General features: G+C 47.2%; 2 long non-coding RNA genes across 2 annotated transcripts; one reads left to right on the top strand and one right to left on the bottom strand.

Annotated features, from left to right (window-relative positions):
• Positions 1-2339: 2339 nt before the first annotated feature.
• Positions 2340-19838, bottom strand: LOC144582971 (uncharacterized). Its single transcript, XR_013536640.1, has 2 exons — positions 19755-19838; positions 2340-16956 (listed from the first exon to the last, which is right to left on the bottom strand). It is a non-coding gene; the product is annotated as an uncharacterized LOC144582971 (long non-coding RNA).
• Positions 11805-19228, top strand: LOC144582970 (uncharacterized). Its single transcript, XR_013536639.1, has 2 exons — positions 11805-17493; positions 18015-19228. It is a non-coding gene; the product is annotated as an uncharacterized LOC144582970 (long non-coding RNA).
• Positions 19839-26129: the final 6291 nt, after the last annotated feature.

The raw sequence follows: 26129 nt of genomic DNA, 5'->3' as shown, positions 1-26129 counted from the left end.
CCTCATTGTACCATTGACTTGCATTCAGACACATGACATTCCTAAACTCTGACCCCTTTTATGCAGATTGATTTTGGCCTAGGATCCTGGTCACTAGCAAGGAGTATGGTACTATTGTGATTGGTTTACACCGCTCAGGGCACATCCCTAGAGTGAAGTTGGATGTGTGGGAGATGGAAAGAACAGAGGGGGATGGAAAAAAGAGAAATTGAGAGTAATTTCTAAGTTTTGGGCTCAAATACTGGATATATATTGAAGCTATATGAGAAATCCTGGAGGAAAGACAGGTTGGCGGGGGTGGGTGGTAGAATCAGTGTTTTAGACATGCTAGTTTTGGAATGTCTATTACATATCCAAATGAGGATGTCCCTTTAAGTTGTGGGATGAATAAATTTGGAGTTCAAGAGAGGAGTCAGGTTTTGAGTTATAATGTTAAAAGGCATAGCATATAGCTAGAATTTAAAACCAGGGGAATAGATGAAATGAACTAAAAAAAGTATATATAGAGTAAAAGGTGAGGAATGGCACTGGGGCTCTCCAATAGCTGAAGGGAGAGCAGAAGGGAAGCACTCACCTCATTGAGTACTTGGCCCATATTAAGTTATCAGTGCCTTTGTTTGTTTGTATATTAGTTTTATTCCTAAAGGATTTAAGGCAGCTCTCAGTAAATTCCAGTGTCTTCTCTCCACAAATGTCTGATGGATCTCAAGAATCCAGAAAAACAAGTTCTTTGGATCCAAAATGTTAAGAAAAGCAGGGACAGACTTTCAGATGCAAATTCTTCCCTGAACCTCTCTCTTCCTATCCCTGCTTGGCAGAGAGCTGACAAGTCAGCTGTCAGTGCCACGCTGCTCTGGACCTTGAGAGAAGTGCTCCATTTGAAGATAGCAAAACCTCTTTCATTTGGAGCCCTTGCAGAGAAGCACAGTATAAATGAGTGAAAAACCTAAATTAGATAATTTTGAAAAGAATGGTAGCTTCATTATTTTCAAGTACACAGAGTAACTTAAACTCAGTCACGAGGTGTTCCTTTGTAGAAGCCCTTAGAGACTTTCCTTAATGAATAGATTATAATATTGGTAATCAGCCTAACGATTCTCTGCAATGCGTGCTTTGAAAGCAATTGAGCATATTAAGTGATTTTGATGTTCCACAGGGCAATTTTGTTTACAGCATTTATATACCCTTTATAGCTATAACACTCTGTTTGAAACAAAAAGAGTTCTGAAGTCTGTCCTTCAGGCAACGTTTGATTACCAGTATAGGAGGCAGGGAGATACTTAGTAGGACTTGGATTTTTTGGCCATGGTGCCTGATAGAATTATGGGAATAAGTTCTATGAGAAGACTGGTGCAAACCCGGGCTCTGTCACCTACGATGTACCCCTGAGCTTGGTGGCAAGAATTTTAGTGAGTCTGTTTCTCCTCTGTAAAATGGGGATTTCTGCTTTGCAGGGTTGATGTGAGCACTAAATGAGTACTAATTAGCGCTCCTGATATAATAAGTGCTCAGTACATGCATCTGACTGCCTTCTCCCTTCTCTGTAAATCTCTTGACCTGTGTGGGAGGGTCTCCTGCCTCTTTAGTGTCACAGTCTGCTTCCAGCCCAGGTTGTACCTCTTCATTTCCTAGTGAACAACTGACATAAGCTTGCTGCTTCTCTAGGCCCAACCCCTGCCCACCCATGGCAGTTGAGGTGGTGCCATTCTGTAGCCATGCATCGCCTTTGCCCCTGCATGCCCAAATCTGAGAAGACCAGAACATCTTTAACCTGCTTTGCTACCAAACACATTGTTTAAAGGGAGCTTTGTTTGCTGAAGGTTTGTTACTGGTGTGTTGCTAATGGCTAACATTTATTAAAATCTTACTTACTATGGGCCAGATGCTGTGCCAAGCACCTTACATAGGAAAGTACTTACTCGATTTCATCAGTGTTGAGATGCATTCTTTTGAAATTGGAGTGTGTCTTAAAGTTAGTGTTTTATCAGCATTGGCTAGGCAGCAGTTGCAACGTTATTGTCGTTGCCTGTGCATGTGCAAATTGGGCATGCTCTTCCCGTTGTCATCATTTTTGTTGAGTAATTGTGCATTGTTGATACCACATGTGCTCAATGTAAGAGCTTTTTAAGATGACTTCAAAAATATTATACTATGATTTGGTATTATAATGAAAAGGTTGTTTTGTACTCAGAAAGGCAGAACAATGGGGTTAATTTGATATTAGTGAAGTGCAGATTTGCCATTGGAGGAATGAACATGATTTTTTACAAAGTAGAACGTGGTTTTTGAAACTAAGAAGGAAAGATACCCACTAGTAAATGAAGTTTTATTGACATGCTGAGATTCATGCAAAAGGATTGCCTATTGGACAGCAAACAAGGCAACTGAAGGGGAAACTGACCCATCCTTTGGAATAAATGGAAGACGTTTTAATGTAGTGAGAGGCCTAGTGTAACCAATTCATGCAAAGCACAGGACTCATCATTGAGGTGTGAATTGATTTGTTAGATGCTTCCTGCTGACTTTGAACAGGAGCTAATTAACTTCCAGGGACATGTGATTCAATATAGAAAAAGTGAAACTAGATTTTAAGTCAAATAAGAAACAAAATCTGTACAAGGCCAAAAGGCTTTTTGAGTAAGTATGCCTTAAGGGTACTGGCATTTGTCTTAACCAGCTATGGGAAGGCACACAGAGAAATGACTGTCATGAAGAAAGATGTTTGTTACAAGCATAGGTCCCTAGAAATTGTATGCCATGCAGGGCCATGGGGAAGCACCTGGATAGGTCAGGAGGCAGAGGGAGCAGGCAAAATCCTGCATAAGGGCCTTGGTTGTGGTTTCTGCAGAAAGGAATGGGCCAGGCAGCAGGTAAGCAGGTTTGGGATTGACTAATTTAAATTTTGGTGGGCTCTGGAGTCTAGCTAGGAGCTACCTGACCTTGGGGTGATTAGGTCTGAATGTGCGAGCCCTATAAAGAGGTGGTTGGGGGTGTGGGCTCTGGATTGGTTGGTTTGCATATAAAGGACAGATTCCCAGGCAAGTTGTTTGCTGTCTCCAGGAATTAGCAAACTCTGGGAGGGGCAGTCCAGGGTCAGGATGGCCCCAAGAGGTCAAAGCATCAGAAAACACAAGCAAGCTTCTGGAAAGACCTCCTTGCTGAGGAACTAAGGCTTCCTGCCAATAGCCATGTGAATGAAATATCTCAAAATCCAGTCCTCCTGCTTCATTCAAGCCTGAAGATGACAGCAACCTTATCAGAAACCCTGAGCCAGAACTGCCTAGCTAAGCTGTTCCCAGATTCTTGACTCTCAGAAAAAGATAATAATTGTTTTTTTTTGTTTTTTTGTTTTTTGACACAGGGTCTCCTTCTTTTGCCCAGGCTAGAGTGCAGTGGCACGTTCATGGCTCACTGTAGCTTCTTTTTTAATGTTTTGTAGTAAAAGGGCGTTCCTATGTTGTCCAGGCTGGTCTCATCCTAGGTTGAAGAGATTCTTCTACCTCAGCCTCCCAAAGTGCTGAGATTACAAGTGTAAATCAATTTATGGTGCGTAAATCACAGCTCTAGCCTTACCTTTCTAGTCTGGTAATGTCTCTGAATGCCGATCTCTCTCCCTCTCTTAGAAAGAAAGAGGTGCCTTGTCCTCTCTCTCAGCTGTCTCACCGTCAGTAAGGGAACCAGGTATCCAGTCTTTGAGTATGGAGTTAGCAAGGAGGAGCTGAGTGTTGGGCTGCTTTTTTGGGGAAGCTCCCTGCTTAGCCATGTAACATTTCATTAATTCTTAGATGCCGAAGTTTCACCTGCAGGGAGCATTTGCAGCACCCCAGGAGAGTTGTCAGCAGTTGCTGCCTGGCAGTAGCACACATTAACTAAAGAGCAGAAGTGGGGCTCGAAGGCTCTCCACACTGCTGCACCTTGAGCTGCTCTTCCTGGCCCAGCCGTTCTGCTTCCTGGGACCCAAGATCTCCTGGTCTCCAACTACTGTTTCTCTTCTAAGTGTAGTTGTTAACTTCCCAGGGAGAAGAGGAGACAGAAAAAAGAGAGAGAGAGAGACTGTCTCTTACTTTTAATTAATTGTTGAAAGAATAGCAAGGGACCTATATTTCTACTGAAAGAAAGGAGAAGTTGGGGAATGGGAATATTCTCAACAGTAATGAAAAAGTGAATGAAAGGTAATTTTTAGACTCAGTCTCTTTGCCCTAGTCTTTAAATGTTTCTGTTGAGGGCTACGAAGTTTGAAATCTGTCTTAAGGAGGGTGGTGTTACTCAAAATAAATTGCCTCTATCATACAGTGTGATACAATGGATTGTGGCGACTCAGAAGGGGTAGAATGGGAGGAGGCGAGGGATAAAAATGTACATATTGGGTACAGTGTACACTACTCAAGTGATAGATGCACTAAAATCTCAGACTTCACCACTACGCAGTTCATGCATGTAACCAGAAACCACTGGTACCCCAAAAGCTGCTGAAATAAGCAACAACAACAACAAAAAAACAAATTGACTCTAGCTTGTTTTCCTTTCAAGTCTTCTTTTTAAAATGTCATTCTGGCTAAAACAATTTTTTAAAAATGTTTATCTGAAAAGTGATTGTCAACCCCCAGGATAGGTTAGGGGTGAGATTGCTGTAGCAGCCTTGTCAGAATCCTGAGAGGGATTTCCTTTGCTGGGGGCAGTGGGGGGGACAGGGAGGGGAAACACCTCAGTACATTTTTATTGGGAAAATGCAAAATGCATACATTTTCCTATTACAAACCTCAGAGAGTTTGAAAAGCAATCTTGTCTGATGCAGAAGGCGCAGTGATTTATAACTGGGGCACATTCCCTCGAAATCTTAGAGGAACATGAGATTTACCTAGTTATCAAACAAGGGGAGAAGTTTTAGAAGGTTAAGAAACATATTGGAAAAACACTGAGTTTCCTAAAAACGCAGAATGGAGAAAGCTGGAGCCAGGTGCAGGAGCATTTCTGTGCCTCTCCTGATGGGAGGGTACAGAGAGGGGCAAGCAACAAGGGCCAAGTTTAGAGAAAGACAAGGATGCCAAATGGACCTGTGATGGCCCAGGTGCCATTGTTCTTCTGGGTTTCTGTTTATAATTTTGCAGTGAGAAACCCTCTTCAAGGGGGAAAAATCCCATAAAATTGAATACATACAAATGAAAACATGCGCATGGCAAAAACAGCAACCAAAAAACAAAAAAGTCAAATGACAACACCTTTAGCAAAGGATTGATTTCCTTACTACAAAACATCCTATAACTATGTAATAAAAATATGAACACTACAAAAGAAAAAGTGGACAAACAATGTTACTAGCACAGTGTTCCCAGAAAAACAACATAAACATGGTCAGCAACCAGATGACAATTGCTTATAATATTTATTTTCACTCATCAGATTAGCAAAGGTTAAAGATATGTATTGACAAGGATACAGGGTGCTCTCACCCACTGTTGGTGGGAGAGTAAGTTGGTTCAGATTTCTTGAAAGACACAAAAGCTATATGTTAAAAAATGCACATAACTTTTAACCCAGTTAAATTCTAACTCTAAACATGTGTCAATACCAAAGGTATCAGAAGAAAAAAATAACAAATGTGTCAGGGCAAAACATTTCTATATGTGAGCAAGACGTGTTCATTGCAACATTTTATGAAAACGTGGGAACTGTTAAATGTGTGTCAGTAGAAAACAGACTAAATATATCATGAAACAGCCATACAATGGGATCTGATAGAACTGTTAGAAGTAATGAGGCGAGGCCGGGCGCGGTGGCTCAAGCCTGTAATCCCAGCACTTTGGGAGGCTGAGGCAGGTGGATCACGAGGTCAAGAGATTGAGACCATCCTGGTCAACATGGTAAAACCCCGTCTCTACTCAAAATACAAAAAGTCAGCTGGGCATGATGGTGTGTGCCTGTAATCCCAGCTACTCAGGAGGCTGAGGCAGGAGAATTGCCTGAACCCAGGAGGCAGAGGTTGCGGTGAGCTGAGATCGCGCCATTGCACTCCAGCCTGGGTAACAAGAGCAAAACTCTGTCTCAAAAAAAAAAAAAAAAAAAAAGGAAGTAATGAGGCGAATCTGTATGTATTGATTTGGAAAGCTCTCTGAGACATTATTTGAACTGTGTTTAGCATGATGCTATTTTTCATTTGAAGAAAAAAACTGCTGAATGCAAAGTCAGTATACATATAAATACATGCTTTTAGAGTCAGAATGCTTTTAAAAAGACATAGGAAGGCTTTTAACAATGGTTACTTCTGGAAAGTGGGCATGGAAGTGAGGGAAGATAGACATTTCCCTTTATCTTTATAATTTTTTTTTTTTTTACTGTGAACATGCATTAAGAAAAATTTTTTCATTGTAGTAAAAACCATAAAATTTATCATCTTACCTATTTCTAAATGTAACACCACTGCGAGTGTAGTAGTGCTAAGTACATTCACGTGGCTGTGCAGCCAGTCTCCAGAACTTTCATCTTGCAAAGATGAAACTCCAAACCCATTTAACAACAACTCCCCATTCTCCCTCCGAAGACCCTGGCAGCCACCATTCTACTTTCTGTCTCTATGAATTTGATTAGTGCCTCATATAAGTGGAATACTAGTATTTATCCTTTTGTGACTGGCTTATTTCACTTAGCATGATGTCCTCAGAGTTCATGCATGTTGTAGTGTGCGTTGTAATTTCCTTCCTTTTTAAGGCTGAATAATATTCCATTTCGGGTAGATACCACATCTTGTTTATCCATTCATCCATCAATAGACACTTGGGTTGTTCCTCCTCTTGGCTATTGCGAATAGTGCTGTTATGAACAATAGATGTATAAATATCTCTTGGAGAGCCTGCTTTCAATTATTTGGGGCATATATCCAGAAGTGGAATTTAATGAGATCTTCTTAAAAGTATTTTACAGATGAATTCACCTGCAGCAGTAGAGATGGTATTAGGTGGACACTGTGGAGTAGCTGAACTGAGTAGTCTGAGGCCAGATTTTATTTACCAGCCTCCCAGGGGTTTAGCAATTTCATTCCTGCCCCCTGAGCCTTTCCTTTGCGCAGAGACAGGAGGAGGCTTAGCAGGCTTGTGAACCAGCTGCTCCCATCTGCATTAATTCAGCACATTTCTATAGCTCCCCAAAGGAGGAGATGCTGCAGCAGCATTTAATTAGTGGCCAGGAACATGCTTTCCCAAGGACATGACTTATTTCTCAGCCAGCTGCTGCCTGTTGCTCCCTAGCAACATGAAGTACTCACATCTGATTGCTCTAAAGCCCTTTCTCTCCAGATGAAGGGATGGACAGTTCACCTGCTGTCATAGCCTGGGGTGGAGGCGGCAGTGTCCTTGGGTCTGGGGCTAATTCTTCAGAAGAGAGTGGTCTGAATGTGTTATTCCTGCCAGCTGTGGAACTAAACCTCTTGATCCTTGAACTGGTGGTTCAGGTGTTCCACCACTCCTCTCCTTCAGGTTCATGATTAGGGCAGACAGAATGTGACACAAACAGAGCAACATAGTCTAGAAAAGTCCACTTGGATTTTAAAGTACAGCTGAGAGACTTTGAGGAAGAGGGAATGATCTCACCCCCAATTGGGAGTCCTGCCTTTCAGGATGGACTAGGAGAGGAGGTATTGGCGGCCCTGGCACCACTGTGTGCAAGAGGAGCAAGGGGAGCTTCTGCCTCATCCTAGGTGGCTGGCTAACTGCTCCTGGATTCTAGGGCCCCTGGGAAGAGAGAGTGGGGTGGCAGATATCTGAAGGAGCCACCGCTATGAGTCTGAACTTGCCTTCCTTACCAGGTTTGAGAGATGGCTGCTCAGAGACTAGACTTCAGACCAGGCTGGTTCCTCCCCAGTGCTTCTGCAGATGTTGCAAACTAGAGGCCCTGAGATGAGGTGCTGCTCACTGACATGCTTTATTTGGTATGCTTGCAGTTTTGAAGTTTTTAAGAATATCCTGCTTTTTCATGTTGCTGTCAGGAGGCCCAACTGTCCCACATACCAATAATCAGGCCCCCCTTTAGACTGAGCATCTGTGCTCTCCAGCTTGCACAATCCCCTCATTACTCCTTCAGCCCCGTTAGAGTGTGAGACTCCTGTGTTCTCTAGCCACAATGGTGAACATGGCTGTGTCTGTGGGGGCCACCTCGTATTTACTCATTCATTCATTCCACAACATTTATTGGGTTTCTTTTGAGTATGTGACCCTGAGCTAGGCACTGAGCTAAGAAGATCAATACACTGTGGTCTTTGGACTCCCTGAGCTTATGGACCAAGTTCAGAGACAGACAAGTAAATGGGCTGGGGGGATTCACTGAAATCAGGTGACAAAGAGGTGCACAAGGGTTGGGATAGCACAGGGACCTTGGGTATGTGACCTAGACTGGGGGGCTGGGGAAGTCTTCTGGCAAAGATGTCACCTGAGTTGAAAATTCTGAAGGATGAGAGGAGTTAGCATGATGACAAAAGGGGAGAGGTGGAGGAATGGAAGAGAAGGGTATTCCAGCCAGAGGCAGTGAGGTACAGATGCACGGGGGCACCAGAGAGTTTGGCATGCTTGGGGACCAGCAAACAAGACCTTGCCTAAAGCTGAGTGGCCAGGGAGGCAATGGGGAGCAGATCATGGAGAGCCTTGTCAGCCTGCTGAGCGTTAGTTAGCCTTTAGAGAGCCCTTGAAGAGTTTAATTGGTGAAGCCAGGTGTCAGATTTGTGTTTTCAGATTATCCTGGCTACAGAATGGATTTGATGCAGGAAGCAGGGAAGTCTAGAAAAGAGGCCTTTGCAGTCACATAGGAAAGAAATCGTCTCTGCATAGGAGACTCCTGAACTCTTCCCTCCTGACCTGTAGGAGATCTGATGAAAGGGAGGAGCAGACTTTTCGAGGTGCAGAAACTGCCCTAGGTTTGGCCCCTGCTGTTTGCATTCAGGCTGCACTCTTACTGCTTCCTCTGCCCACTTTGTTCCTGCTTCTCCTACCCTGACTAGCTTCTTATGGCAGCTGGACTTAGTGCTCAGTCAGGGACAGCTATTGTGGAACAACCTGGCTGGCAGAGATCTGATCTCAGCTTCTGTCCAAGCTGCTGCTTCTTAGACGGAGCTCTCAGGTACGCTGGACACTATCTCAGGCTTCAATGCCCGGTGGCCCAGGGAGGATGCTCAGGAGTGCTGGTGGGTTGGCAGTGGCCAAGAGATGGGGAGAATGGGATGGGTGGGCATGATGTGGAGTAGTGTGCAGTTGTACATGGGTGAACGAGGGAAGGACAGAGTCAGGAGTGAGTCAGCAAGTGGGGGAAGATGGTGCCCAACCAAGACTGGGGAGCCACGAAGAGGCCAATTGGGAAGGGAAGACGCTGGACATGGTTGGTGGTGCTTGTGAGAAGATAACCAGTGGGGACAAGCATAGGAGAGGCAGGTAATGAACCTGGAGCACCAGACCTCGAGACTGGAGGTCAAGTTTGAGGACCCAGAGGTAGAGCATGCAACTGGTATCATGAGAACCGACAAGTCACCCAAAGGAGTTTTTGAGCAGTGACTGTGTGCCAAGCATAGTGTTATCGCTCTATTAACTGCTTAAATACTCACAACAACCCCATGAAGTGAACTAGGAGGCATTTTTGGATCGCTCAGTTACCAGCCCTCAGTTACTGAATGGAAGTATCAGGATTTGAGCTTGAGTGATCTCTGCTTCCAAGGCTTCTATTGAGAACTGTCATGTGCCTGCATTGCTGCCTTCTCTGGGCACCTGTCCTAGGAAGTTGTCACACATTTCCACCAATCAAAATGACAGCTCTGTGAAGGAGGCAGTAATATTCCTGTTTTCAGGTGTGAACATTGAGGCTCAGAGACTTGCCCTAAATAACACACATGGTGGCTGTAAAATCAAATCAGGATTTGAATCGAGTCTCTGATTCTGAAGACTGAGCTGTTGTCATGAGCAAATGCTGTCTTTAGGACCAGGTTGGATAGTGAAAGAGGTGAGGACAGGATAGGCGCGAGAGAGGGAGGGTGCTGGAGGCACAGAATTCATCACACTCACCAAGGGAGGGAGGCTGGTGAGTTGCGTAAGATTTGATCTCTAGATTTCTGACTCCATGCTCCCTTAGCTATCTGACCCTGTTGTATTGTCTCAGCCTCAGTTTCTTCATCTATAAATAGGCATGATACTGACTTCTGAGTGTTGTGTTGAGGATGAAATGAGAGACTTCATTTCTGGCCAGGGCCTAACATGCAGTGAGCCATCCATAACAGAAAGCACTTGTCAGGTGCCAGGCGAGGCTGCCCTCTCCAGAGAGCTTCTCCTTCAGTCAGCATGGGCACAAGTGCATGTTTCAAGGGTTAATTTGGCATTTTCAAGTCATTCTATCCGTGGTGAGAAAGGACTAGCTTTTTCCATTTCTAAGGAGACTGTAGGAGATGACAACCCTTGGTTCTGGTGTCCCTTCCAGCTGCTGCTTATTGATGAAGTGAAAATAGGAAGCTACCACCTCTCAGTTCTCCTGCTGTGCAGGCAACTCCGGCCTGTCTCAGCCTGCAGACACTTTCTAGGTGTGTGTATTCTATATTGTGTGAGCCACAGGACAACAGGAGTCTGCCTTGGGGGTGGAAGTGCAGAGGAAGACTATGGAAGGCTGTGTCCTGTCCACACCTTCCTCAGAAAATACAAAGGAGTGGCTGAGCTGTGGCCACTCAGTGCTGCAGGTAGCACAGAACTGCAGACAGTCTTACATGGCAGCCTCACACTGAAGCGGTGCTTGTGGGGTCACCAAGGCCACCTAATTCAGAGGCTCCCAACAGTTTCCAGTCCAGGGACTCAGTTCACCCATACGGTGGCTTCAGTGGGATCACCCCTATGGTTCTACTTTTCATAGCCTTTGAGTAACATGGTCATTTGATTGGTTCCCATAGCATTCGAGCCTCTTTCTGGGTTTGTGTGGTTCTACACTTTCTGAGTTCTAACTGGAAGCAAAGGCCAGCCTCCCTCACAGGGGCACTGCCGCTGAGGCTCTGCCAATCAGCCCACCTGTGCCAGACTTCTGGAGCCAGCTGTGCAACACAGCCTGGGGGAGTTCCCTTTCCAGTTCAGCAGCCCCCAGATACTAGTATTTCAGTACCAAAGTTGAGTTTTCCAGATCCCATCTGGAAACAGCATAAAATATTTTACTGCTGGAGTGATGAGAGTTAGGCAAGATGATTCCTACTGTATAGACTGGGAAACCAGTAAGAGAACAAGGACAGGGAGTCACTGACAGGGTCACAATTAGCATGCAGGCCTTCCGTTTTACAGTCTTGCCACTAGATTCTTAAGGTCCATTCATAGGTTTCAGGATACTTTCTGAAGAGGGTTCTAAAGCTATTCCTTTGGGCCTCCTTAGAGTCCAAACAGATGAGCTGAAGGCCCTGACTGAGTTCAAGCAGGTGTCTACCAGCCCCAGAGGGAGTGCTTACAACAGTGAGCACTTCTTGGGCCCTTGAACCAGACCCTGTGCTAAAATTCTTTGTGTATGTCAATTAACTTACGTTTCTGCTCAACTCCCTGAAGTGCCTACTGTTACCGTCTTCATCTTATAGACAAGGAACTCAGGCACAGAGAAACTAAGTAACCTTCTGGAAGTCACAAGGCTGGAGCCAGAATTCAAACTTAGACTTTGAGTCTGCAGCTCAGTCATCTTTACCTTGCGACATGAGGCACTGGGGAAGGGCACGGGGTAGGGGAGGACAGACTGTTTATCTGGAACTCACGCTGCATGCAGGTGGCCAGCCATGTGGGAAGGATGGAAAATCCCCATCTGAGCCACAGTTCCAAACCAGAAGGAACTGAATGAGATGCTCTGAGGGATAAGGTCTGTCTTAGAGACATCCTCGCATCTAGGAGAGTGGGTGGCAGATGGACAGCCATGGAACCCAGCCCCGACCAGCTGCTGTTTGCAGGGGAGAGCTGCCCTTGTGCCTCTGTGGTGAGTGTGTGGTGACAGTGGGATTAAGTGTACCCAGCAACCTCTGTGACCATTGGGTGGAGGTGCACAGTGGGTCCTTCTGGCTGGCCCTTCCAGCAACTCTGAGTCCTGGGTGCTTAGTGCTTGCTAATCTCCATCCCCGTGGCAGTGGGATGTGTCACAACAATTATTGAGACCATGGAATCTCCCACCTCTTGATGGCCAGGTGGTTCACCCAGCAAATGTCTCCTAATCTGAAGAGCTGGGAGAGCAGAAGATTTTATAAATTGTCAGAGAACCCCCTTTAAAACCTCCCTTTTAGAAAGGAAGATGTAAACCAGGACAATGGGCCTGGAGTTGGTAACTGAAGTGAGAGAGATCTCTCCTCTCTTCCTCTCAATTCTCCTTCTTTCGTGTTTTCTACATCCCCTGTGATTTGGGTCTGCTGATTTCATCTGTTAGATCCGCCTTCTGTTTCCTGCCTCATTTCACAAAGGATTTGAAGCTGCTCTCAACAACACATTCAAAATAATAGGACAATACAGTCAATGTTTGAGTAATTTGGAGCCAGAGGAATATAAGATAAACTCCTGAGGTGGATGGAATGCCAGGATTTCTTAGTGACCCCTTTTTATAATACTGCATCTGGAACCATTCTAGTGGGACATATTTTCTTTTTGTATTATATAAGCAGTTTAATGCATATTTATAAAGCATCTGTTTTATAAAAGAAAAAATAACCCTCATTTTGACTTCTAAATTCTTTTGTCACGTTTTGGAGACTTCACTATGGTGTCCTTTCAGAATCAGACCCTGGTTAATGTTTTGGGTTCTAGATAACACTGCAGAATCCACCCCATATATCATTTTAGTCACTCATCTTGTTAATCCAGAGTTCATTTATGGTTTTGAAATGTTTCTCCAGAAACATTCTAGGAAACCATCTTAAAAATCACATTTTGTAATGCATGCCGGAGTTCCCATGGCGTTTTCTGGAACATGGCTGAATCTGGAGCTGGGAGTTTGCTCCTCTGCATTGTAAGGCAGGTCAGGGGAGCTCTGGGCAGCTGACATGGTTAGACGTGAGGCCCCACTCCAGCCACTGACATAGGCTCTTCTGTTCAGTGAGGCCCTTAACACGCACTTACTGAACAGCTATCCAGCACTTTCCTAGGCCCCAGCTATGGTAAAGCCACAATCCTGCCTTCATAGAGTTACATTCTAGCCCAAGATATAGAACATAAACAGGAAAACTAATAAATGAGTGACATGATCTGACTTGTGCTTTAAAAATAACACTCTGTGAGGTGGGTGGATCACTTGAGTCAGGAGTTTGAGACCAGCCTGGCCAACATGGTGAAACCTTGTCTCTACTAAAAATACAAAAAAGCCTAGCCAGGCACGGTGGCATGCGCTTATAATCCCAGCTACTCAGGAGGCTGAGGCAGGAGAATGTCTTGAACCCAGGAGACGGAGGTTTCAGTGAGCCGAGATCACGCCACTGCACTCCAGCCTGGGTGACAGAGGGAGACTGTCTTGGGGAAAAAGAAAATCGCTCTGGATGTTGGGGGCAAAATGGGGCTGTGATTGGAGGGTAAGGTGGTAAAAACAGCCAATTAGGAGTCCAAGGCAAAGGGCCAGGCAAGAGTAGGCTGATGGCAGGAGAAATGGTGAGAAATGGTCAGCTTGGGACATATTTTGTAGGTAGGGCCAACTGGACCAGTGGATGAGCTCAGTACAGGGGTAAGGAAATGGAGTCAAGGACTCCAAAGTCTGTTTGCCTGAATTGAGTAAGTGGCTCCCTTAGGTAGGACTGGGTGAGAGGAAGGATTTTCTGGGGATGGGATGAAAACCAAGAGTTGCAACTTTGCCATGTTGGGTTGAGCTGTTTATTAGACATTCCATAAGAAGATCTATGTATTTCTAGTGATCAGTGACCACTTTGCTAAACCTGGCCTGGGTGTGTGGGAGTAGAGAGGATGGTCCCAGAGGAACAGGCTGCCAACTCCACAGCCTAATACCAGGGCAACCCTGGACTCCCCTGGAAGACCCCTGCCCATGGCAACTTGCTCTAGTTTTACAAATTCATTCATTCAGTTGCCACATTCAACACATATATTTTCAATGTTCCCGGCAAAGGCACAAGTTTATGGTATAATCTAAATGGATGGACAACATATTCTTTTCTGTTGCCCTATTTAGTGCCCTAACTTTCGAAGAAACACAAAAGCCAGCTGAGTGAATGGATCTCTTTATAAAATACAGTTAATAAGGCCCATGAGGCCTGGCTCCTATTCCTTGGCTGATGGGAGGACACCTGAACACAGAGCCCTTCTATTCTGTGCCTTTGTCCCTCAGGCCACTCTTTCCTGGCCACCATCTCCTCACTGCTGTCCGCTCTCCATTCTCCAAATGTTTCTATGCCTCTGATCACAGCCCTGCTCAGGACCTTTAGGCATGTCCCAGCCTCCTCTGCAGGCCCTTCACTGCCTGGCCTCAGCTCTGTTTCCAGTCCTTCCTCTCAGCCTGCACCTGTACTGACTCCACCCCGTCCTGTCCACATCACTCAGGAGGGCTGTTTCCTGGATCCTGAAACACAGCCGGTGTGTTTCTTTGCCTTCTCCACATCATTCACACCATGGCTTCTGCCTGCTGATTACCACAGAAGGCCCAGCCCAGCAGCTGCCACCCTCAGAGAACTTCCTTCCCTGATCCCTGCCCGTCCCCACACCCAGCACAATGACTGCCATGCTCCTCAGTGCTCCTGAGGTGCTGGTCCGTCGAGGAATCACAGGTCCACCCAGCAAGTACTGCTGCCCTGTGCCTGAGAGGCTGGACTTTGCCTCATCGCAAGGTGCAGACAAGGCATGTGGCCTGTGTTCTCACTGCCCAGCCGGCTCTGTGTGCAGTTAGGAGCCAACTCACTGTGTGCTCCTGGAGGCTGAGACAGAGTCAACAGTCTAAAGCTGTGCTTTCAGCAGGTCCAGGGTGGGGTTACTGCAAAGGCCTTTCCTGGAACTTGTTAGAGATGGAGACTTTCAGAGCCCACCCAGGGCCCACTGAATCAGCACCTGCATTTTCACAAGGGTCCCTGGGGATGCACGTGAACAGCCCAGGATGAGAAGGGCTGGTAAGAGAAGGGTTAGTCACCTCCAGGGAGGACTTAATAAAGGACAGCAAAATGAATCCAACAGTGGCCAACCATTCCAAGTAAGAGATTAGGAATTTGAAAAGGTGTATTATGCCAGTCAGGCTCTCAGTTACAGGAACCACCCTGGCTATTTCAGGCTGAAAAGGATTTGTTACTGGACCAGGAGGTGTTTACATATCCTTGGAGGGGCCCAGAGTGTCCCTGCAGATGCCCTAGGTTACTGCTGCCTTGGTCCCCATCAGGGAGGCAGGGCTTCTGGAGGGATTATGGGGGTGGGTGACCTTCAGCTTCTTGAGTCCAATGGAGAAGCTGTCATGGCCACTGTCACAGCCATCCCTCAACACCCACAAAGCTGCTGTGGAAAAATCCACCATCTCCCCAGCCAAAGGGTGGGGAGCAAGCAAATGCTTTCCTAAAAAGTAAAAAACCCAAAACAACCAAGGGCAGGGGGTGGGGGTGGGGCATGAGGATGGTCTTTGCTGCTCTTCTTCCAATTCTTGTGCAGGCACAACTAGTGAGAGCTCATATACAGTCACAGCTGCTCTCCCCTCCTTGGAAGTCAATCGATGGGTGGCTGGCTGGCTTGTAGTGTGTGGAGCCTATCAGAAGCACAGGGTGGTGTCTCCTACTCTGGCTGAAGGTTTGCTGAGCTGCAGAAAACCTGTGAGCCTATGCCATGCCACCTCTAAAGTAGACTTTAATGAGAGAGTTCTTGGGAGCATAGTATTGATGGTACCTCATGTGACTTGGCTAGGGCATAACCATGCAGGTTGAAAATGGAGCATGCTTCTTCCAGGAGAAGCCTGGAAATGGAAGGCTGGAGGAGCAGCCTGTATAGCAAGGCAGGAAGAGAGAGGCAATGGCTGGGTAAATTATGCTGCTGGAAACTGGTGGCCCCCGAGGCTCTGCAGCTCAGGGGGCACTGTGAAGGCAGCTGGGCTTGAGCCAACATTGCTGGTACCCCTCTCACTTAATGGGGCTCAGAGGTTCCCACAGTAGGAGGCTGGATAGGATGGTCCACAGGGCGGGAGCTGAGACAGGTGAGGAGAGGCAGCGCAGAGCACTCAGCCTTGTCAGGGAAAGGGCTGTTTGGGTTCTCCAGGAAGTTGACTTGGAGACAGTTCTGTGTTGGAGATTAGGGGAGTACCCCAGGATCAATGCCTGGAGGAGGAAGCAGGATCAGGCAGAGGAAGAAGGCGAGCTGTGCTGCAGGCCCCTGGGGGTTCAGTTGGAGCTGAAAGTGTCTGTCAGGGATGTCCCCTATTGGTGAACATGCCCTTGGAAGGGTGTGGCTGCGCTGTCCCTGGTGCTGACAGTATTCCCAGTAGCTGGGTGATAGTCCCTTCCATGAGGAGGTCTGAGCAGTACAACTCCATATCCCCCTTAGAAAGGCCTGGGGCAGAGGTCTCTGCAGGCATGGATGGGTGGGGCAAGCCTCCAGAAAGCTCACTGTAGGGCCCATGAAAGAATTCCCCTGGGGTAAAGGAGGTGTGGCCGCCAGGGCTGGCCGAGAGCCCCACATATATTGCCTGCTAAGCAAAACAACCTGACTCTCCCCCAGTTCCATCTTCATGATCCCAGACCTGGAAGAGCCTGAAGATGAGGAGGGGAAGCTGTATGTGGGCTGCGAGGTTGCGGTTTTATTGTAGACTTGAGTGGACTTTTAGGTCCCTGGAGAAGAGTTGTAACTATCAAATCGGATTTATTCTTGCAATTAAAAGTAACCAGGCCAGGTGTGGTGGCTCACTTGGGCAGATGACTTGTGGTTAGGAGTTCGAGACCAGCCTGGCCAACATGGAAAAACCGCATCTCTACTTAAAAAAAAAAATTAACCGGAAAGCCGTGGCGTCTATCTGAGATGGAGCTTCAGGAGTCTAGAAAGGGAGATGTGAGGAAGCTGATTAGAGGCAGCGATGGTAGAAAAATAAAGGGTATCCTGTCAGCACTCAAGTTCAGCCCACTACTAAGTGTGCACTCCCCTCAGTGAGGGGCTGGGGGTATGGTGGTTATGTCCTCGGGTGGCAGGGAGCAGAGGAGGTGGGGGATACTGCCTTTTTTGCTTGTCGTATCCTAGGAGGCTTTGGAGTCCACGTGTGACCCAGTTTTCTGCCTCTGTCTGAGCAAAGTGAGCTCTGATTAGAGGAGGTGTGAGAGCTCTAAATGACTGCAAAGTTCTTTTCAATCAGACAGAAAATAGGTGAGAAATGCATTTCCGTTAATGTCCCAATTATCCCAATCCCAACAGGACAAAAAATGTGCTTTTGCCTGCTCCCAGGGACAAGACCACCAGGATCTTTTGAGTGTCCTCTCCCAGAGGCAGCCCAGCTGGCACAGCAGAGGGGGCTGGAGAGGGGTCCTTGCAGTGCACCAAGGCTCCCCTGCCCTTTCAGAGAGCCCAGGATCAGGCCCAGGTGAGTCCCACGCCTGAGACAGGGTCCACACAGGCTCTGCTGGTGGCGCCCCCGCACCCGCTCCTGCACGTCACACCCCTCTTCCACCCGGAAATGACACCTTTGCCTCTGCTGTGGTTTGGATGTCCCCTCCAAAACTTGTTGAGATTTAATTGCCATGTGACAGTATTAAGGGGTGGGGCCATTAAGAGGTGATTAGGTCATAGAGTGGATTGTTAGAAAATCCAAATTGGCCTTTGGATTCTCTTTTTCTTGTGTACACACTCTCTCTCTCTCTCGCTCTCTCTCCTCTCTCTCCCCTCTCTCACACACACACATACACACACACACATACATGCCCTTTCTCTCTCATACACACACTCTCTCTCTGTCTCTCTTACATCCCCTTTCTTGCCCTTCTGCTTTCCTCCATGGGATGACACAGCACAAAGGCCCTCATCAGATTTGGTCCCTCAACCTTGAATTTACAGCCTTTAGAACTGTGAAAAGTAAGTTACCCAGTCTGTGGTGTTCCATTACAGCAGCACAAAACGGACTGAGACAGCCTCCTAAACCTCCCTAGAATCCACTCTGCCTGGAATCCTGACTGCGGCTGTTTTCTGCCAGACTCATCTCTCACCTGGATTCCAGCCATGACCTCCTGTGGGCCTTCCTGCCTCCAGGTGCCTTTAGTTCCTCCATCCAGTGCCCCAGACTCCAGCCTGCTCTTTGTAAAACAGATCTCTGACCATGGCAGGGCCCTGTTAAAACCTTTCAGGGGCTCCCGCTGCTGACAACCAGCAGAGGACTCTCCTGGTGCCCCAGTAGTGTGGGGCCCCTCTGATGTTACCAGGCCACCAGATGCCTGGCTGTCCCTCTCTCCCTCTTATTCCACCTGTAGTGCACCCTAGCCTTGCCCATTTTTCTCTTCTATATTCAACCCCCCAACTTCTCTCTGTCCCCACTGACTTCTCCAGCAATCTTTCCTGCCCCTGTCTACTAGAATCCTGTGGCTGCTGTGACAAATGACCAAACACTGGGTGCCTAAAACCACAGACATTTGTTCTGACCCAGTTCTGGAGGCCAGAAGTCCCAAATCAGCATCACTGGGTCGAAATCAAGGTGGCAGCGGGGCTATGCTTCCTTTAGAGGCTTTAGGAATGAAACCATCTCCACAGGGTTGACAAGAATTGCATGCCCAGTCTGGAGAGAAATATAGTTAGAATGAAGCATCGATCAGGCAGCACTTTGGCCCTGTTCCTCGTTGCTACAAGTCATGTGCGCCGGTTACTGACCATTTGCATCCCCATCTTTCCTACAGATAGGATTTCTGACATTAGGATCCTGAGACTATTTAAGCATTGACTTGCATCCACGTTGTTCCTGTAGACAGGATCTCTGACGTTAGAATCACAGAGATTTTGTGTACGGATGGCTTAAGATATTTTCCAGGCCCCACATTCCAGGAACCAGTTTGAAGACCCCAGAATGGGATCGGCATGAGAGTATAAGTTGTTTCATCTCCTTGTCCCGTGGCTTCACCCTGCACTCTTCCGCCCACCAATCAATGATCTCCACTTCGGCCCACTCAAAAACTCTTAAGCCTAGCCCCAAACTCCTTGGGGAGATGGATTTAAGGTTTCCTTCATCTCCTCATTCAGTGACCCTATGATTAAACTCCTTTCTGTACTGCAAACTGGTATCTTGGCATATTGACTTGCTGTGCACATTGGGCAATAAACCTGTCACAGTTTCAGGAAGAATCTGTTGTTGCTTCTTCCAGCTTCTGGTGGGTGTTGGCATTTCTTGGCCTATGGCTGAATCTATCCAGCCTCTGCCTCTGTGGTCACATGGCCTTTCCTCTTCTGTCTATGTAGTCAAATCATCTGGCTCCATTTTATAAGGATACCTCTGACTGCATTTAGGACCCACCAGATAATCCAGAGAATCTCCCCATTTCAAGATCCCTAATTTTTTTCTTTTTTTTTTTTTTTTAAGAGTTGGAGGTCTTGCTATGTTGCCCAGGCTGGACTCGAACTTCTGGACTCAAGTGATTCTCTTGCCTTGGCCTCCAGAGCAGTTGGGACTACAGGCATGTATCACTGGGCCTGGCTTTCAAGATCTTTAAGGCTGGGCATGGTGGCTAATGCCTGTAAATCTCAGTACTTTGGGAGGTCGAGGCAGGAGGATTGCTTGCACTCTACCCTTTGTTCTTGCCATCTTCTTTGCTGGACACTGCCCCCATCACCCCTCATCACCCATAGTTGCCTCCTAACTCTTACTCTGATTTTGAGCTTGTGTCTCTTCCTCTAGGTAGTATTCCTTGATTCATCTTCTCATCACCAGCATCTCACACACACACACTCACTTACAGGTGCCCCCATCCTGCGGTAGCACCCTGTGGTGTCACAATGGACTTTTTCTGAATTTGTCTCTCCAGCTAGCCTCCTAGGCTATTCAGGCCAGTTACCAGGGCCTACCTCTTGAATCTGAGTATTGATAGATGCTTGAGGATGGAGAGAGGGAAGAAAGACTCAGAGGGATAGACTTTCCAATCATTTGGCATTTTCATTTCATTTTTGGCTACAGTTTTTTAAAAAAAAATCTGGCTTCATCTACAGTTAGATGAATTTAACGAAGTAGAAAGATGGGTGATAGGCTCCCACAGAATATTTTCTGATTAAAATTACAGGAAAAATATTTGAGAATAATTAATAATCATAACAGCAGCAACAAGATGGGCGTGCATCTGGATTCACCACTGTGCTCCCCACCAGGGCCCCACAGAACCAGCCAAGGCCCTGCAAGAATGGAAGCTGCCATCTTAGCAGAGTGAAGATCGGGAGGGCAGAGCAGGGGAGGCAGGGCCAGCTGGGATGACACTTGCTGTGCCTGAGCAGAGAACACAGTTGTTTTACAAATCCCCCTGTCAGTCCTGTGGAGGTGGGAGTAGCTGAGACTCAGAGAGATGCAGCCATTCCTCCAAGGTCTCACAGTAGAGCTGAGATTCAAACCCTGTTCTGTGTGATTCCAAAGTCTAGCTCTTTTCAGCCCAGCAAGCTAGAAGGAATGGGCAGCTGGGCAGGGTGGGCAGCTGGGGGGCATGGGCAGGGAGCAGGCCTGGCCTAGAGTCTAGGGGAGAACTAATTGGATTTCCAGGGGCATCGAATCTGGCTTGTGTAGCATCCCTGAGGCTCTCCCTCAGAGCAGCTTAGTGAGTCAGGATCCAGGCTTTCTTCTTAGACACGAAGGAGCTGTAGGCTCCTCAGATGCCAGAGCTGTGTCCCACCCAACACCCTCATGGTCCTGAGGGAGAAACTGAGGTCTGGGGTCGGGGAGGGAGTGTGACCTGACAGCCTGCATGCTGAGTCTGGGCTCAAGCTGGGTCTAGAGAACAGATGTCCCCCAAGCCAGGCCCCCGCCCCACCCTGTGACACCACGCCGCCCCTCAGTTGACATTTCTTTTTAGTTCAAGAGGATTACGCAAATCCTAGGCAGTTAAGCTGCCACAGGGCACTATGGAAACAGATCGCCCTGCTCTCTCTGCCTCCTCCTCTCAGCCAAGCGATAATGACACTGAGGCTGACTCCTCTGGCAAGACTTGTTATGCTAATTTGGGAGCATGTGCACAGTTTGATTTGAACCTGGGTGGGCAGTGGGGAGAAGCCAGATTAGTTGCGAGAACAAATTTCAGAACCAAGTCAAATGTCTTCCCCCAAATACTGGACCAACAATGGAGATGGGGAGTGGGTGTGAAAATATTACTAAAAAAAGTTATGTGCACATTTCAGCAGATAACTTAAGTAATGCCTGACTGCAGCATCTATACATTTTGGAAAAATCAGTTCTTTTTAACAGGCTCATTAATTAATCAGAATAAGTAACAACATCAATAGAGAGTGGAGTCTGCCTTCCACCTGCCACTCTGTCACCCAGTGTCCCTCCTTGGAGCTGAGCACACTGCCAGTTTGGGGTATATCTTTCCAGATGCTCAATGCATACACAAACATGTATGTACACATCTTTTCTCCTTTTCTACAAAAATTAGCAACTATACTATGCACAATGTTCTGCCCCCACTCATTTGTTTTTCACTTAGCAAGCATCTTGGCTTATTTCAGGGCTAACATTCCACTATATAGATGTACTGTATTATAATTTAACTAGTCCTCTATTGGCGGACATTTAGGTTCCACTCTTTTATAGTACCTCCAAAAATATCTTTGCGTACTTGGTACACATGGGAAAGAATATTCATAGCTGTGGTCCCACACTCACTTACCACATGTAGTTATTTCAAAGTAAATTAATTCAAATTAAATAGAATTGGAAACGCAGTTCCTGGTCACTTTCTAAGACCCATGTGGGGTTAGTGGCTCCCATTCTGGCAGGGAAGCTGTGGGCATTTCTGTTGTTTAAGGAGTTCTAATGGACAGCGATGCTGTTTCTACGTGATACAGTCCTAGAGGGGAATAATGAAGCCACAGGTCTTTGCATCTTGTGTTGACAGATATTGCCAGATTTCCCTCTGAAGAGTCTCTAGGTATTTACTTTCTCCCCCAGTAGGAGCTGAGGGTGGGGGGGGGGGAGAGAGAGAGAGAGAGAGAGAGAGAGAGAGAGAGGGAGGGAGGGAGGGAGGGAGGGAGGGAGGGAGGGAGGGAGGGAGGGAGAGAGAGAGAGAGAGAGAGAGAGAATATGTGCTCTTTTATTTCAGAAAAATCGGCATAGAATGTTGGAAAGAACACAAAACGTTCCCTGTGTACTGATTGCAAAGACATGTTGTTTCCATTATCGGTACCCATGTTGCTCATATCAGATACTGCTGTTCCAAATTTACAATGGGTATGCCTGTCCCTGAGGTCCCATGCTGCTGACTCCCTCAGAGACCTCCCTGCCACTGAGGTCTGCTTCTCCATAGCTCTAAGCCTCTCCTCGTCTCCCCTGTACACCCTGACTCGTGGCCCATCATGGTGCAGGGGAAGTGCTGATCCCATTTATTTTCCATCACCACAAGACAGCCTTTACTAGAAAACTCAGCACCCTTGGCCCAGACCTCTGTTTCTTCACCTCCCACTGTCTTTGACCCTCTCTCCCTTTGGGGAATCACGACCTCCATGTGGCTAAACCTAAGGGGCACCTCATCTTGCAGAGCTCTTATCGGGCTTCTGGACAGCCTGCACTCTGACTGAGCCTTCTGTCCTACCTCCTTCACAGTCTCTCCTCCTTGCATTTACAGTCTTGGCTGTCTTCTTTAATCTATATGATTTTCCTGGGCTGTCTCATCCCATCATGACGTTGATTGGCATCTCTGCATTTGGGGAATGATGCGAAGGCATTTTGCTTCTATGTCCTTGATTACTAGTAAGATTAAACATCACTTCACAGTTTGTGAGCTTTTGAATTTCTTCCATTATAAAGTCAGGTGGAAGCAGAGTAGATGTTGGGTATTAAGAGATTCCAGTCCAGTTCCTGGCTCCTGTGGGGCTCTGGCCCCATGCTTCCAATTTTCCATGCTCTGAGCATCTCTGTCTACGGCCGCTGCATTTTCATCCCCCCTTCGTTCCCACCATGGTCCCTACTCCTTCAGTCTACTGAGGAGAGACAGTCTCTTGTCACCATCGTTTCCCCAGCACTGTGCACGCCCCCGCTACCTCCCACCCAGTGGACAGGGATAGGTGTCAGCATGCTCCCACCTCCTCAGCCCCTCTGGGGATATTGTTCCAGCACCCCCACTCAGCCCTTCTCTTTTGAAGTGCATACAATCTAGTCCTTCCCCCTTCCTGAAATCCTGGTCTGCTTCCCACCCTCTGGGCCACTCCACTTTGTTTAGGGACTTTGAACTTCGTGGACTTCTTCTCTATCCATTTCCCTGACATCCACTTCCAGGCTTCTGGCATCAAGGTAAGTTTCTTTGTCCACATAATTACTTGATTTAAACCTCAGTGACTTATATTTTGACTCTATTTTAGACACCCATGTGCTTCACTTCCTCTCCTGTGAATGAGCTGTCTCTTGAATCTCTAACTCTGAAGTTCCTGTTGACCCCAGCTGTCTACACACCCACCTACCTTTGTCCAGCCCATCTGTGGAGACTGCTCTTTACACTTGGTGTCACTGCAGGTTTTATGATCCCTTCCATTCCTTCTAATCCTCTGGTAAGCTGTTCTCTCCATCCAGTCTCCCTTTCCAGTCTGAACCCCATGACCCACCATGCAAACTCAGCTGGAACTGGGAACCTGATGACCTCTCTCACTTCTCAGCCTTGCATGTTGTTTTGAGCTCCTGAGGATGCTGATTCTCCCACGTTCTTCTTGCATGCCTCCTCCTCCCCAAAGCCTTCCCTTCCGGCCCTGAAGCTGAGGGGATGGCTCTTTCACTCAAATGCCAGTACCATTTGTGCCTCTTTTATGGAACTCCATTCTAACTCAGCCACATAGCTGTCCTGCCTCCTCAGAGGGTGAGCTCCAGAGTAGTGACAGCTCCAGCAGTGTTTCCCCAGTGCCCGGCCTTCATGTTTGTGGACTACCTGTGTTGGCTTAATTTGGTGAATGGATAATTTCTGCTTTGGCAAGTGACAGCTTCATCCCCTTGGGCTGACAGTACCCAGAGCAATGTGTGTTTCCAGAACAGGAGAAAAGAAGTAGAGAAAAAGAATAAAGCCCAGCAGGAAGGTATACATGCATTTTTTAAGGAAAATGTCAGCACCAGGTTGTAGGCAGATACAGTTGGGAAATGCTTCCTCCCAAGCTGCCAGTGAAATTCTAGCATTCAGGGACTCTAGCGGTAAACAGGCTTATTTTGGCAGTGACCGTACATCTCAGTGTCAGGTGACAGCCTTGGTAGAAAGATGTGAAAACAACATGTCTATGCTGAAAGGAGAGAAATTGCATTTGTTTTTTTGCTTGCGTAGGATAGGCTTTCTTTATGTAGCCAGTCGTGTGCAGCCGCTTTAGAAGTGAAACTGCAGATGCACCCATAGAAATAATCTGAGGCCCTGCTGCCAGAAAACAATGACGTGTGTCACACAAGCTGATGCCAACACTCTGCTTGTGCAAATACCTGGGGCCCACATGCTGGGCTTTGCTTCTTTCTGCCTGGGAAGTGCAAGCACATTCTACCTGTTGCTGAGAGGGGCTGTGGCAGCAGGACAGGGCAGCGCAGCAATTTAGGTAAATAATCACCACCTAGATCAGTCAGCCTTTGGTGATGGTGCCTTTGTCTCCTCATAGGGGTGGGAGGGTCAGTCTTTGAGAGGCTGAGACAAATGATTAAGAGCCAGCACAGTTTAAGACAGCACCAGCTTTACTGGCCACTCAGAGCCTGGAAACAACACTGTGCACCAAGAGCTCACAATAAAGAAGCACACATTCTCCAGTGCACAGTGAACAAGGCGGCCTTCCCACAACTAGCTTCAGGGGTTGTGTCAGACATCCATTTCTGGGCCCAAGATCATTGGTCATTAAGGGTCCTCTGTCCTGTCTGCAGGTGTAGGCTCTCCTGGGCAGGATCTTCCTTTCTAAAGCCCTGTTGTGAGTAAAATAAGATTTTTAAAACTATGGTGTGTGGATGAGCCTCAGTGAGTGGCTCCCGCCTGTAATCCCAGCACTTTGGGAGGCCGAGGTGGGACAACCGCTTGAGGCCAGGAGTTCAAGACCATCCTGGGCGATATGGCGAGACCCTACCTCTACAAAAAATACCAAAATTATCTGAGTGTGGTGGCATGTGCCTGTAGTTCCAGATACTCAGGAGGCTGAAGCTGGGGGATCATTTGAGCCCAGGAGTTTGAGGCTGCAGTGAGCCACGGTTGTACCACTGCAATCCAGCCTAGATGACAGAGTGAGCCTCTCACAAACCAAAACCAAAATAAAAATGTATGGTGTATGGAGGACTTTCAGGAGCCATAGAAGCCTCCTGTGCTTGCCATCCTCCACGTGCCCTTCAGATCTGCTCTGCGGCCTGGGAGGCTGAGCTTCCGGTACTGCGACACTGAGTTCTCTTCCTTTTGGGATCAGCCAAGGGGGACCCCAGCAAGGGACTATAGGGCATTCTTCCCTCTCCCTAGGCCATGGTTTTGGCAGCACTCCTTTGCCGTGGCAGCTCCTGTCAGGTTCTAGAACTGTTCCTTCCCCTGCCTCTTCTAGCCTAGGGTGGCTGCTTTGTAGTCCACTTTCTTTGTCTATTCCCTTAACCCTGCCCCACCTCTGCAGAGTTTTCATTGAGCTTTTCACTAAAACTTTGGGAGCTGTTTCCTGCTCAGGCTCTGATGAACTGTCCGACTGCTATGGGCCCTTTGTCCACCAAACCATACCAGATCACAAAGTACGATTCTCAAGAGTACCGTGTTTTTACACATCATGTTTATATGTAGTTTTGCGGTGAAACCATCTAATTCCTTCCGACAGTGGCTTTGATCCAAGAGGCCTCCAGCTGGGCTTCACTGGTCACAAGATAGCCTTCATAGGTCCTGCTAAGGATTAAAGAGAAGGCAGTAGGGAGGCATTTTTCCTTCTAAATTCACGTCTTGGTTCATGATCTTCCTCCTTTCTTTGCCCTAACACCATCTCTTGCCTATTTAAGGGGCATCTGTGTCTTTTTCTATACTGAGTTCAGGCAGATCACAGTGCCTTTCCCTTCTGGTCAGCAGGCCCTTCCTGCAC

The sequence above is a fragment of the Callithrix jacchus genome, chromosome 6, assembly GCF_049354715.1.
Source record: "Callithrix jacchus isolate 240 chromosome 6, calJac240_pri, whole genome shotgun sequence".
Lineage (NCBI taxonomy): Eukaryota > Metazoa > Chordata > Mammalia > Primates > Cebidae > Callithrix > Callithrix jacchus.
This window is presented reverse-complemented; position numbering and strand designations above follow the sequence as displayed.